This window comes from Pseudorca crassidens, chromosome 9 (genome assembly GCF_039906515.1).
Source record: "Pseudorca crassidens isolate mPseCra1 chromosome 9, mPseCra1.hap1, whole genome shotgun sequence".
In the NCBI taxonomy this organism is placed as follows: Eukaryota; Metazoa; Chordata; class Mammalia; order Artiodactyla; family Delphinidae; genus Pseudorca; species Pseudorca crassidens.
Window position 1 is genome coordinate 6,520,342 of NC_090304.1, and position 14,703 is coordinate 6,535,044.

Consider the following 14,703-nt stretch of genomic DNA (forward strand, 5'->3'; position numbering starts at 1 on the left):
AGGTAGTCTACGAGACCCCTCCCCCAGTTCGGGCTCCCCTGACCCCGCCCTCATTTCTGGGGACTCCCGAGTTCTCCTTGAGACCCTGGCGCCCCCTCCCCCACCGCGGTCTAGGACCTTCCCACTGGACTGGAGGCTTCTTTCCCCACCTTAGGCCAGGGACTCTCCACCTCCTGCCCGAGAACTCGCCTCCCAGATGGGGAAGCTGCGGAATTAGAGGAGAGAGGCAGGGGCGGGAAGGAGAGAGAAGGAAAATACTAGAGGAGGCGGAGGAGGGGGTGTGCGTCAGCAGGAAGGAGAGGAAAGCCGCCGCGTTTGACTCCAGTAGCAGACCTGTCTTCCCCCACCAAGCTCGGCTGCTTTCTCGCTGAGCAACCTCCGGCTGACTCGGGGCCCCCCAGGTGTCTAGGAACTCCTCTCTCTCTCCCGCCAGCTTGCACACACTACCTGAGATGCCGCAAAGGGGATGGAGACCTTTGGGGATTTGCAGTCCCCTCCGGTCCTGGGCTTGCAAGAGATCTCGTCTGTCAGTCTGTGCCAGGTGCTATGTGCTGTGCTTTGAACAAAATAAGCCCTTTAATTCTTGGGAGACAGGCACTATAATCACCCATTTTACAGATGAGAAAACAGAGATTTAGGAACCTGACTTGGTCGTGGTTATTTTCCTAGAAAGGGCCCAAGAGTGGATCTCAGCTATGTGACTCCAAAGTCCGGACTCCTAACTTCTATACCTTGCTGTTATGACTTGGGAAGGCTGGACAGCACTCAGAGGTGCAGAGCCAGAGAGACCCAGAGATGCATCAGATAAGACCCCTAGAGCTCATTATCTCTTGGTCTGTTTGGAACTATAACCAAGAGCTGGGGGAAGCCCAGAGGGTGGACCTTTCATTTGCATCTTTGGAGTGCATGTTTTATTGAGGAAATCAAGGAAGGCTGCACAGAGGAGGCCACCTTTGGCCCCAGTCAAGAAGGATAAGTGAAAGTTTGCCCACACATTCCTGAGAGGGGGCACACTTCCCCTCCGTCTCCCCAACTTGTTGTTTATGAAGCTGCCCGTCTCCAAGGCTCCTCCTGGGCCCCACCACATCCACACACCCCACTAACTCCACCACCTAAAAATAGTCCAAGATACCAACTGCTTTGCCAACTGTTCTGGGGCCCCAGCAGCCAGATGAAACAAGAAAGCAGCTGACAGCACACCCTTTGAGGACAAAAGCAGTCATTAATCAAAGAGAAACTCCCTGAGAGGCCACCACAGGGCAGGCTGGACTGCTGAGCTGCCGGCAGCAGGTCATACAAATCCTGCACCACAGGGTAGCTTCCATCCCTGACTGCCTACAGTATGCCCACCTGCATGCCAGGTATGCACAGCCATAATAGAACACAGGGACACTGCAACAGTCTTACTCCCCTTTGCACTCCCAGCTTCCAGCACATTTTCTGCCAGAGCAGGCCCTCTGTGAACACGTACTGAATTACTGTTAGAATTCCCAGTTTACAGATGAGAAAAGTGAGGCTGGGGTGGGGGTGGGCAGCCAGGTCACACAGCCAGGCAAGTATGGAACTGACGTTTGACCAGAGCCCCCGTGCTACGACCCGACACCAGACTGCAGGAAGGGCTAAGAGAAGTTCCAAGGCTTTGTCCCAGGAGGCAGAGATTTCTCCTGTGGTAGAGCACTGGGCTTGGAGCTGCATGGTGGGTACAGCCAGACCAGGAGGGACCTCTGGGAGCACGTGATGAGCCTGATTGAAGCATTGCATTGTCCAGGTCAGGGAGAGGAAGGGTGAGTTGGAACACCACCAACAGACACAGAATCTCAAGTCCCAGCCTTGGCTTCTGGCTCTAAGGCCCATGCTCTGTCCTAAGAACTCCAGCTTCGGGACTTCCCTGGTGGTCCAGTGGCAAATGCTCCGCGCTCCCAATGCAGGGGGGTCTGGGTTTGATCCCTGGTCAGGGAACCAGATCCCACGTGCCGCAACTAAAAGATCCTGCGTGTGCCGCAACTAAGACCTGGTGCGGCCAAATAAATAAATAAATATTAAAAAAAAAAAAAGAACTCCAGCTTCTTAATCTCTCTAGGCATCACTTCCTGTATTTATAAAATGGGAATAATAATAGTACCTTCCTGAAGTGGGATAAAAATGTGCAGTATTGTTTTGAAAACCTTTTTGTTCAGCCCCTCCCTTCTCTCTTCAATCTAGATCTTGACCCTATTGCTTCTTTTTTTTTGGCTGCTTTGGGTCTTAGGCGAGTGGGGGCTACTCTTTGCTGCGGTGTGCAGGCTTCTCCTTGTGGTGGCTTCTCTTGTTGCAGAGCACGGGCTCTAGGCATGTGGGCTTCAGTAGTTGCAGCATGCAGGCTCATTAGTTGTGGCACGTGGGCTCTAGAGCGCAGGCTCAGCAGTTGTGGCGCACCGGCTTAGTTGCTCTGCGGCATGTGGGATATTCCCGAACCAGGGCTCAAACCCGTGTCCCCTGCATTGGTAGGCAGATTCTTAACCACTGCTCCACCAGGGGAGTCCCAACCCTATTGCTTTTTAAAAAGGGGACAAAGAAAGGAACAAGATACAGCCCGTATTTCTTCAATTCTTGGGTTCAAGTGCCCAGAGATAGGGGCTGGCATAAACAGTTTGGAAGAGTATTTGTGCATCTAGTTGAGAAAGGATGTTGAAAACAAACAAACAAACCAACAAAAAACGCTTTCTGGGCTGAGATTTGCAGAGGAATGGATAAGGAAGAGCTAAGATGCTGAGCTGTGCCTTTGAGGCCTTGTTGTAGATAGAAGCGTGGGGCTGGGAAAAGACAGACCCCTCAGATAGATTTAGGGATCCAAACCCTATTCCTTCAGAGTCCAAACTTGATTGGATCAGCTTGTGGAACAATTTATGTTCTAGGACATTGTTGAAAACAATAGAGAACTCAGCTGGCAATGAGTGGAGTTTAACAGCTGGGTGTGGTCAGGGAGAGTCAGTCAAGGAGAGCTCTGCCCAAATCAGTCATCCTAGGTGACTGCGGTGGGCATGCAGACTGAGGACCAAGGACAGAGGCTTTAAACTCAGGCTGTGGGAAAGGGGGATGGACTTTACTAAAATAATCCACCCAGTCACTAAACAAGCAAATAACAATAGTAAGCCCTTGGGGGGTGGCAAATGCAAAGGTGCTACAATATATTATCTAAAATCTTCAGTTTCCAACAGGAAAGGATGACACATAGACTAGGAAAAAACCAGGCAGGTGTTGTCAGGATGTGGGGAAATCGGCACCCTCACACACTGACCGTGGGATTGTAAAATGCTGCAGCCACTTGGGAAAATAGTCCAGCATTGCTTCCGACAGTTAAACATAGTTACCATGTGACCCAGCAACTCCACTCCTAGGGATAGGCCCAAGAGAAATGAAAACATATGCCCACACAAAAATTTTTACACACATATTTATGGTAGCATTATTCATAATAGCCAAAACGTGGACAACCCAAGTGTTCATCAATTGTTGAATGGATAAACAAAATGTAGTATATCTATACAATGGAATATTATTCAGCCATAGAAAGGAACAAAGTACTGATATATGCTACAACCTTGAAAACATTATGCTAAGTGAAAGAAGTCAGTCATAAAACACTGCATATTGTATGATTTCATTTACAAGAAATATCAAAATAGGAAAATCTATAGACAGAAAGTGGATTAGTGCTCATTTAGCCCGGGAGGGATGGTGGAATGAGGGGTGATAGCTAAAGGGTATGAGTTTCTCTTTGAGGTAATGAAAATGTTCCAAAATTGACTGTGGTGATGGTTACATGTATCCATGAACATACCCAAAACCACTAAGCTGTACACTTTAAATTGGTGAATTGTATGATATGTGAATTATATCTCAATATAGCTTTTACTAAAAAAGAACAAAATAGAACAAAACAAAACAAGCAAAAAATAATAACATTGAGTAGAAGAAGCTAAACAGCAGAATTCATACTCTATAATTATATAATTATATTGATTATATTAATTATATAATCATACTCTATAATTATATTGATATAAATCTCAAAAATAGTCCAAACTAAGCTATGTCAGTTCAAGATGCTTACTTTGGTGGTAAAACTAATTAGAAAGGCAAGGAAGTTAACACCCTGAAAATCAGGCTGGAAGGAGAACAGCGGGCGCTCTGGGGTGCTGTCTGGGGTGCTGTCCAGGTTGCTGTTTGGTGTCTTGACAGAGTGGCACTCACCTGAGTGCTCGTTTAATGTTTGTTAAGCTCTACATTTATGTTGTGTGAGCTTTTGGTTTGTTTATTGTATTTTATAATAAAAATGCTAAAAATAAGATGAGTTGGTTCAGGGGCGTCCCTGGTGGCTCAATGGTTAAGAATCCGCCTGCCATTGTAGGGGACATGGGTTCAAACCCTGGTCCGGGAAGATTCCACATGCCGCGGAGCAACTGAGCCGATGCGCCACAACTACTGAGCATGCGCTCTAGAGCCCGTGAGCCACAACTACTGAAGCCCACGCACCCAGAGCCTATGCTCCACAACGAGAGAAGCCACCACAATGAGAGGCCCATGCGCCACAATGAACAGTAGCCCCTGCTCGCTGCAACTAGAGAAAAACCTGCACACAGCAACGAAGACCCAACACAGCCAAAAATGAATAAAATAAAATAAATAAATTTATTTTAAAAAAGAAAGAAAAAAGAAGAGTTGGTTCAATCAAACCCTCACATTCTGTAATTTGAATGGGTAGGGAGTTGTTCCAGCTGAAAAGTCAGGATGTAGAGGAGGCTGGTGAGGCTGAGATAGCCATGGCCAGAGTGAGTGAAGAGGAGCTGAGGAAGCCAGTGACAGCAGGTGCACAGACAGAAGAAAAGCTATGGGAAGGGATAAGAAGGGCCCCTAGAGCTTCAAATGTTGATAGCTTGATTTATTCATTTATTTACCCAGTGATCAACAGTGTTATTAAGTACTTGCTTTGGGTCACACCAATGAACCTACTTCTCCCTAATCCCTTAATCCCCAGTGCTGCATCCCCAGAAATCATGTTTATCTTTGTGATATCATTCCCTGGCCACAGCTAAAGGGAATAGGGGTGCCAACGTAACCCAGGCTGGGCCAATCACATTATGTCTGTTGGGAATTTGGAATGGAGACTCAGAGATAGCTTTTTTCTGCTGTAGAGTTGGAGAATCATGGAAAACTGGTTTTGCTATGCCAAAGCTTCACCCTTGGTGGGCACCTGACCTAAGTCTCAAGAGACACTGGGGGATAATTGAACTAACTGCTTTGCCACTGGATACAAGAACTGCCACTTCCATCCTAGGTCATGAAAATTATCCCTACTTACAACTCAGCCTCTACCATATTTGGACAGTTCCATAGTTTTCATGATTGTTACTTTCAAACCCCACTCCTGGCACCAATTTCTGTATTATTTATGGGTTGTATATGGAGGAAAAAAAAGAGGAGAGATTCCATAATTAGATGCAACAGGGTATTACAGAATCCTAGTGTGAGAGACATTTGATATATTTTTGGCTGTCCATAATCTGAAACCTTTTCCTGTGTGTGTGTGTGTGTGAACCCAACTTGATGAGACAGAGACTAGTTCCAACTATAAAGGTTGAAAATGCCAGGTATTCCCTTTCCCAGCATCCCTTGCATCTAGGGTGCAGACACATGTCTTAGATTCTTCCAGGCAGAGGCATCTGCTTCAGACTGAATCAGAGGCTATTTCCTAAAGAAGCAGATGTGGAGGAGACAGTGGCTATGTCCAATTTCAGAAGTAGCAATAAAAGTATTTCCAACGGCAGAATCTGCAGCCCTCCGCCAGCGGTGCCAGTGGTGAAGATGCTATGCCCAGCGTGGGCAGTGGTGTATTCTTAGGACCAGTTCTGTGTCACGATTTTGGGTGTGTTCCCACTTGCCTAGCTACTGTGCCTAGTTCCCTGAACAGCCTGGAGATCCTGTGAGTTACTGAGTATCCTTCATAAATTTTCTTCCTGCTTAGGTTGACCAGAATTGGCTTCTGTACTTGAAATTAAGAACCTTGACAGACACCCTTAGAAACCTGAAAGCAGTTCTTCCTGAGGAGTGGCAACAGACAGCAGGAACCTGAAAGGAACCGTCTCTCCCCACTTTTTGTCTCTTTGTCTCTCTGTATGTTGGCATCACTCTTCCCTCCCTTCAGACCAACATACTTGTTCTGAGGTAGGAAGTGGCTGCTCCACATCTCCCAAGTTTTGATATCTTCTCCTTTCAGGAAGCCAGTCCAAATTGAGAATAGAATTCCTAACTTTTGATGAAAAATCACAAGGGGAGGAACTCTGGCCCAGCTTGGGTGAGATGCTCGCTCCTGGCCAGTCAACTACAGATAGGCAGGATCACGTCATATAAAAATAGTTGCTGGGTCCAACCCCATGGATTGGAGGTGCATTTTCAGAGAATGGGGGAACATCAAGGTCATGGATTGGACCTAAATGTGTCCACTACAAAAGGCAGTTGGGGGCTTCCCTGGTGGCGCAGTGGTTGAGAGTCCGCCTGCCGATGCAGGGAACACGGGTTTGTGCCCCGGTCCGGGAAGATCCCACACGCCGCGGAGCGGCTGGGCCCGTGAGCCACGGCCGCTGAGCCTGCGCGTCCGGAGCCTGTGCTCCGCAACGGGAGAGGCCACAACAGTGAGAGGCCCGTGTACCACAAAAAAAACAAAAACAAAAACAAAAACATATGATCATCTCAATAGATGCAAAAAAATCTTTTGACAAAATTCAACACCCATTTTGATAAAAACTCTCTGGAAAGTGGACATAAATGGAACCTACCTCAACATAATAAAGGCCATATATGACAAACCCACAGCAAACATCATTCTCAATGGTGAAAAACTGAAAGCATTTCCTCTAAGATCAGGAACAAGACAAGGATGTCCATTCTCACCACTATTATTCAACATAGTTTTGGAAGTCCTAGCCACGGCATCAGAGAAGAAAAAGGAATTCAAGTGGGAAAAGAAGAAGTAAAACTGTCACTGTTTGCAGATGACATGATACTATACATAGAGAATCCTAAAGATGCCACCAGAAAACTACTAGAGCTAATCAATGAATTTGGTAAAGTTGCAGGATACAAAATTAATGCACAGAAATCTCTTGCATTCCTATACACTAACAACAAAAGATCAGAAAGAGAAATGAAGGAAACAATCCCATTCACCACTGCAACAAAAAGAATAATATACCTAGGAATAAACCTACCTAAGGAGGTAAAAGACCTGTACTCAGAAAACTATAAGACACTGATGAAAGAAATCGAAGATGACACAAACAGATGGAGAGATATACCATGTTCTTGGATTGGAAGAATCAATATTGTGAAAATGACTATACTACCCAAAGCAATCTACAGATTCAATGCAATCCCTATCAAATTACCAGTGGCATTTTTTACAGAACTAGAACAAAAAAATCTTAAAATTTGTATGGAGACACAAAAGACCCCGAATAGCCAAAGCAGTCTTGAGGTAAAAAAACGAAGCTGGAGGAATCAGACTCCCTAACTTCAGACTATGGTACAAAGCTACAGTAATCAAGACAATATCGTACTGGCACAAAAACAGAAACATAGATCAATGGAACAGGATAAAAGCCCATAGGTAAACCCACACACCTATGGTCAACTAATGTATGACAAACGAGGCAAGGCTATACAATGGAGAAAAGATAGTGTCTTCAGTAAGTGGTGCTGGGAAAACTGGACAGCTACATGGAAAAGAATGAAATTAGAGCACTCCCTAACACCATACACAAAAATAAACTCAAAATGGATTAGAGGGCTTCCCTGGTGGCGCAGTGGTTGAGAGTCCGCCTGCCGATGCAGTGGACATGGGTTTGTGCCCCGGTCCGGGAAGATCCCACGTGCCGCGGAGTGGCTGGGCCCATGAGCCGTGGCTGCTGAGCCTGCGCATCCGGAGCCTGTGCTCCACAACGGGAGAGACCACAACAGTGAGAGGCCCGCGTACCGCAAAAAAAAAAAAAGGATTAGAGACCTAAATGTAAGACTGGACACTATAAAACCCTTAGAGGAAAACATAGGAAGAACACTCTTCGACATAAATCACAGCAAGATATTTTTTGATCCACCTCCTAGAGTAATGGAAATAAAAACAAAAATAAACAAATGGGACCTAATGAAACTTAAAAGTTTTTGCAAAGCAAAGGAAACTACAAACAAGACAAAAAGACAACCCTCAGAATGGGAGAAAATATTTGCAAACGATTCAACCGACAAAGGATTAATCTCCAAAATATATAAACAGCTCATGCAGCTCAATATTAAAAAAACAAACAACCCAATCCAAAAATGGGCAGAAGACCTAAATAGACATTTCTCCAAAGAGGACATACAGATGGCCAAGAAGCACATGAAAAGCTGCTCAGCATCACTAATGATTAGAGAAATGCAAATCAAAACTACAATGAGGCAATGAGGTATCAGCTCACACCAGTTAGAATGGGCATCATCAGAAAATCTACAAACAACAAATGCTGGAGAGGGTGTGGAGAAAAGGGAACCCTCTTGCACTGTTGGTGGGAATGGAAATTGATACAGCCACTATGGAGAACAGTATGGAGGTTCCTTAAAAAACTAAACATAGAATTACCATATGACCCAGCAATCCCACTGCTGGGCATATACCCAGAGAAAACCATAATTCAAAAAGATACATGCACCCCAATGTTCATTGCAGCACTATTTACAATAGCCAGGTCACGGAAGCAACCTAAATGCCCATTGACAGATGAATGGATAAAGAAGATGTGGTACATATATACAATGGAACACTACTCAGCCATAAAAAGTAATGAGATTGGGTCATTTGTAGAGACGTGGATGATCTAAAGACTGCCATACAGAGTGAAGTAAGTCAGAAAGAGAAAAACAGATATCTTATATTAACGCATATATGTGGAACCTAGAAATATGGTACAGATGAACTGGTTTGCAGGGCAGAAATTGAGTCACAGATATAGAGAACAAACGTATGGACACCAAGGGGGGAAAGCGGCATGGGGTGGGCGGTGGTGTGATGAATTGGGAGATTGGGATTGACGTGTATACACTAATATGTATAAATTAGATGACTAATAAGAACCTGCTGTATAAAATTCAAAAAAAAAACTTTAAAAAATAAAAATAAAATGTTTCCACAACCTACTCCTTGGGTTCCATCATTTGCTAAAACTGCTCACAGAACTCAGGAAAACGATTTACTTATACGATTGCAGTTTATTACAAAGAATATTTCAAAGGGTACAAATGAACAGCCAGAAGGAAGAGATTGCACAGGGCAAGGTATGGGGATGGGCCATGGAGTCTCCAGAGACAAGACCCTCCCAGCAGCTGCACACGTTCACCAAAAGGAAGTTCTCAGAACCCTGTCCTTTTGGGTTTTTATGGAGGCTTCATTAAGTAGGCATGATTGATTAAATCATTGGCTATCAGTGATTAAGTCAACTCTTTATCCCTTTTCCCCTCCCCAGAGGTCAGAGGTTGGGGGATGGGTCTGAAAGTTCCAATCCTCTAGTCACGTGGTTGGTTTCCCTGGCAACCAGTCACCATCCTCTGGTTACCTAGAGGTTTTCAGAAAATCACCTCATTAACATAAAGTCACCAGTTGTTGAAAGGGGATTATTATGAATAACAAAAGGCTCTCCTTTCCCCTTTATGGCTCTTATCACTTGGGAAATTCCAAGGGTTTTAGGAGCTCTGTGCCAGGAACAGGGACAAAGACCAACCTGGATTCTACATCGAATCTGGAACTGAAAATATTTGTTTTTTAGAAATTCCAGAAAGTTCCAAAAAGCAAAACTTAAATTAGCCTTGCACCAGCAACTATTTACATACTATTTACATTGTATTTACAACTACTTGTAAGGCCAACTGGCCCGAGGCAGGGGAACACAATCAGATTCACAGTTTGCATCAGAAAGAAATTCTCTGGACCACCCAGTTCCAGAAACTGCCCAGGAGACATTCCGGACCACCCAGTTCCAGGAACTGACCTGGGGACTTTGAACCCAGCCCAGCCTTCCCGCCTTTCGAGGGGCGGGACTAACGGTCCCCCAGGATACCCGAAAAGACCGCCAAATATGGAATACCCTGCGCCCTCCCAGATTCACCACACCCCTTTCCCTTCTTCCCCTATAAAATCTTGCCCAAGCCTCGCCCGGGCGCGACTTCTCTGGCCCCCTTTCTCTCGGACCAGTGCACCTTGCCCGGGAGCGCTCCCTAATAAAGCTCACTTGAAGCTTTCCTCTGTTTCGTGGTGCTGTTTGTTAAGATTCGACCTTACATTTGGTGCCGAAACCCGGGAGGGGGTACCAAGCCCCGCGGGTTACCGCGCGGGCCGCTCCTCCCCTCCCCCAGGAGACAACCAGGGAACCTCTACTCATCCACCCGATCCGGCAGAAAACGGGGTAAGTCCCCCTCCCTTGTTCCCTCCGACCCTCAGAGTGCCTGCCCACTGGACTCCCTGTCCTTAATCGCGGCCGCGTCAGGGATTCCTCCGTCCTCTCTCCGGGCCTCGGGCAACTGTGGAGACGTCCGCTCTCCGACCCGCCGAGCCTCGGGTGATTGTGGAGACGTCCCAATCGCCTGACCGCCCTCCGACCTGCCGTGAATTGGAGACTGAGACCAGGGACGCCTCTCTCCCTCTCCATTCACCCAAGGACAGACTGGGGGTCATGGGAACCTCACAATCGAAACCAGATCCTAAGACGCCCCTGGGGTGTCTCCTAGCCAATTTTACAGCCCTCGGTTTCTCCCAAGATCTCCGTCGCCGACGGCTTATTTTCTATTCCACTGTGGCCTGGCCACAATATCCTCTAGACAATCAATCCAAATGGCCTCCTGAAGGGACTTTCGATTTTAACATCCTCCGTGATCTAAATAATTACTGCCGCAGGACGGGCAAATGGTCTGAGGTCCCCTATGTCCAGGTTTTCTGGTATTTGCGCTCCCGCCCCTCCCTTTGCGTCAATTGTTCTACCTCTCAAATCCTCCTTGCCAAACAAACATCTCCTCCATCCAAAACCTCAGTCCCCTTGGATTCCTCCCCACTAACCGACCCTCCTGAATCTCTTACCACTCCCCCCTTCAGAACTCCTCTCCAACCTCCACCCTACCCTGAAGCGGTCCCTCCTCCTCCCGAACCCGCTCCGGCCCCTCCAACCGCTCCCCCGCCTCCCTCAACGAGTTCTCTTCCCACGCCCCTTGCTTACACGCTCTCAAGACTCCCAAGATCCAAATCTCCTCTGCCCTCTGAGAGGAGCAGGAGCGGAAGGACTGGTCAGAGTCCATGTCCCTTTTCCTCTCCAAGATCTCTCTCAAATAGAAAAGTGATTAGGCTCCTTTTCTGCCGACTCTTCCCGCTACATCAAAGAATTTCGCTATTTATCTCAAGCTTACCATCTAACCTGGCACGATATCTTTGTGGTTCTGTCCTCTACCTTAACCCCTGACGAAAGGGAAAGAATTCAAACTGCTGCCCGAAACCATGCAGATCAGGTTCACCTTACCGACAACTCCATGCCTGTCGGAGCGACTGCCGTACCTGGCACCGATCCAGGCTGGACTTATCAGGATGACCAAGATGGCCGTCGTTAATGCGACCTCATGATCCAATGCCTCCTGGCTGGCATGCAGGCTGCCGCTCATAAGGTAGTCCATTTTGAAAAACTAAGAGATAACCCAAGAACCTAACGAAAATCCAGCTATCTTTCTCAATCGCCTTACAGAGGCCTTAACTCTCTACACCCGGCTGGATCCCGACACCCCGGCAGGGGCAGCGGTCCTAGCCACCCATTTTATCACCCAATCAGCCCCGGACATCCGAAAGAAATTAAAACAGGCAGAAGACGGCCCTCAAACCCCTATTCGAGATCTGGTAAGAATGGCCTTTAAAGTCTATAATGGCCGTGAGGATTTGGCGAACTCCAGCCGACAGGCTCGGACGCACCAGAAGGTGGCCCTCCAAACCCAAGCTCTTGTAGCCGCCCTAAGGCCGGCCATCTCCCATGGATCACAGCATCCACGGGGTCCGCAAAGGGCAACCCCGCCGGGGGCCTGCTTCAAATGCGGAAAAGAAGGCCACTGGGCTCGCCAATGTCCCAATCCCCGACCACCTTCTAAGCCCTGTCCCAGCTGCGGGCTAACGGGCCACTGGAAGAGTGACTGCCCTACGACTGGCCCTCCCTCAGCGTCTCCACGCGGAGGGCAGGCCAACCCAACGGCATTACCACTCAAACTGCTGGGATTGGCTGACGACTGACGGCGCCCGGACTCGAAGACCCCCATCACCCTCGCCGAGCCCAGGGTAACGCTACAGGTAGCGGGTAAGTCCATCTCATTTCTGGTGGACACGGGGGCTACCTATTCGGTCCTGCCTACTTATTCCGGGCCAGTTTCTCCTTCCCAGATCTCGGTCATGGGTATTGATGGCAAACCACCCTTCCCACTCCAGACCGGTCCACTCCCATGTCATATCGAAGGACTCCCTTTTACTCATTCTTTCTTAGTCATACCATCCTGCCCAGTTCCCTTGCTAGGCCGAGATGTCCTTTTCCACTTAGGGGCCTCCCTCCAGCTGGTTAGACTTGACCCTAAGGTCCCCTCCTCCCAACTCCTGCTTCCTCTTCTCGGCCTGTCTCTAGAACACTCCCCCTCCTATCCCCCTCTTCCAATCACACCGAACCCAATCAATCCCCAAGTCTGGGATATTTCTAAGCCCATAATAGCAACACACCATTCCCCCGTCCTCATCCGCCTAAAGGACCCCTCCAAATTTCCATCAAGGCCCCAATTTCCTATCTCTGAGACTCACCTTAGGGGCCTACAACCTATTATCACCAGACTCCTAAACCAGGGACTCCTTATCCCCACTGACTCTCCCTGCAACACCCCCATCCTGCCTGTCCGCAAGGCCTCTGGGGATTATCGCCTGGTCCAGGACCTCCGAATAATCAATGAGGCCATGATTCCTCTCCAGCCAGTAGTACCAAACCCATACACCTTGCTCTCCCATATCCCCCCATCCACAACCCACTTTACGGTTCTGGATCTCAAAGATGCCTTTTTCACTATCCCCCTACATCCCGACTCCTATTTCCTCTTCGCCTTTACCTGGACGGATCCGGATACTCATACTTCCAGTCAGCTCACCTGGACAGTTCTTCCCCAGGGCTTCTGCGACAGTCCTCACCTCTTCAGTCAGGCGCTGGCACGGGACCTCACTTCCTGCTCCCTTACCCCCAGCACACTCCTTCAATATGTAGGTGACCTCCTCCTCTGTAGCCCGTCTCTCAGCCTCTCAAGACAACATACTGCAGATCTCCTCAATTACCTTGGCTCTCGCGGTTATCGGCTCTCCCCAGCCAAGGCTCAGTTATCTGTATCTTCTGTAACCTACCTGGGGCTCCACCTTACCCCTACCACAAAAGGTCTAACAGCCGACCGCACCCGGATTATCCGTGAACTCCAGCCTCCGGAAACAGCGGAACAAATTCTCTCCTTTTTGGGCCTTATAGGACTTTTCCGACACTGGATCCCTAACTTTGCTCTCCTCGCTAAACCCTTATATTTAGCCGCTAAAGAAACCCCTCAAGGACCCCTCACCTCTCCTTCCGCCGTTCGACAGGCCTTTCTCACCCTCCGTAACGCTCTGATATCTTCTCCTCCCCTTTCTCTGCCCAACCCAAACCGACCTTTTCACCTTTTTGTGGATGAACGGGCCGGAATAGCCACTGGACTCCTTGCCCAGCCTTGTAGGGCCTTCCTACCGCCCCGTGGCTTACCTCTCCAAACAGCTAGACCCAACCATGCGGGGATGGCAACCATGCCTTCGGGCCCTAGCAGCGGCAGCCGAACTGACCAAACAAACACTCAAACTGACTCTGGCCCACCCACTAACCGTGTTTTCCTCCCACCGGCTGGTCGACCTCCTAGGCCACAAGTCTCTCTCCCTCCTGGGCCCCTCCCGCATCCAGGAGTTCCACCTACTATTCATTGAAAACCCAGCTATTTCTCTTGGTCTCTCCCCTCGCCTGAACCTGGCTTCCCTCCTGCCTATCTCTGGCACTGGGGGTTTTCCATCCCATTCCTGCCCTCATGTCATAGAACCCTTCAAACCACCAAGAGAGGGACTCTTTGACACCCCTCTTTCAAACCCGGACCGCACTCTCTTTGTGGACGGTACTTCGATACTCGGTCCTGACGTACGCCGACGGGCAGCCTATGCGGTGGTAACTATCTCAACTATTATCAAGGCTAACAGCCTCCCAGAAGGGACAACCTCTCAAAGGGCTTAACTGATAGCACTCACGCGGGCCCTCGACCTAAGGGCCAAAGGGCCATCTTTCTCCCTATGGTCGCAGGCATTTCCCTAGCCTCCCCTCTTGTTGCTGCGGCCATCGGGGGAGGAGCCCTAACACACAGTGTACCTAGAACAGAAACTCCAGCTAGCCATCGAGGCTTCTGCCGCCTCCATCACCTCCCTCCAGCGCCAGATCACCTCAGTAGCCCAAGTTGCCCTCCAAAATCGACGAGCCCTTGATCTCCTGACGGCCGACAAAGGAGGTACCTGCCTCTTCCTACAGGAGGAATGCTGCTATTACATCAATGAAACAGGATTCGAAGACAACGTAAGACATCGTA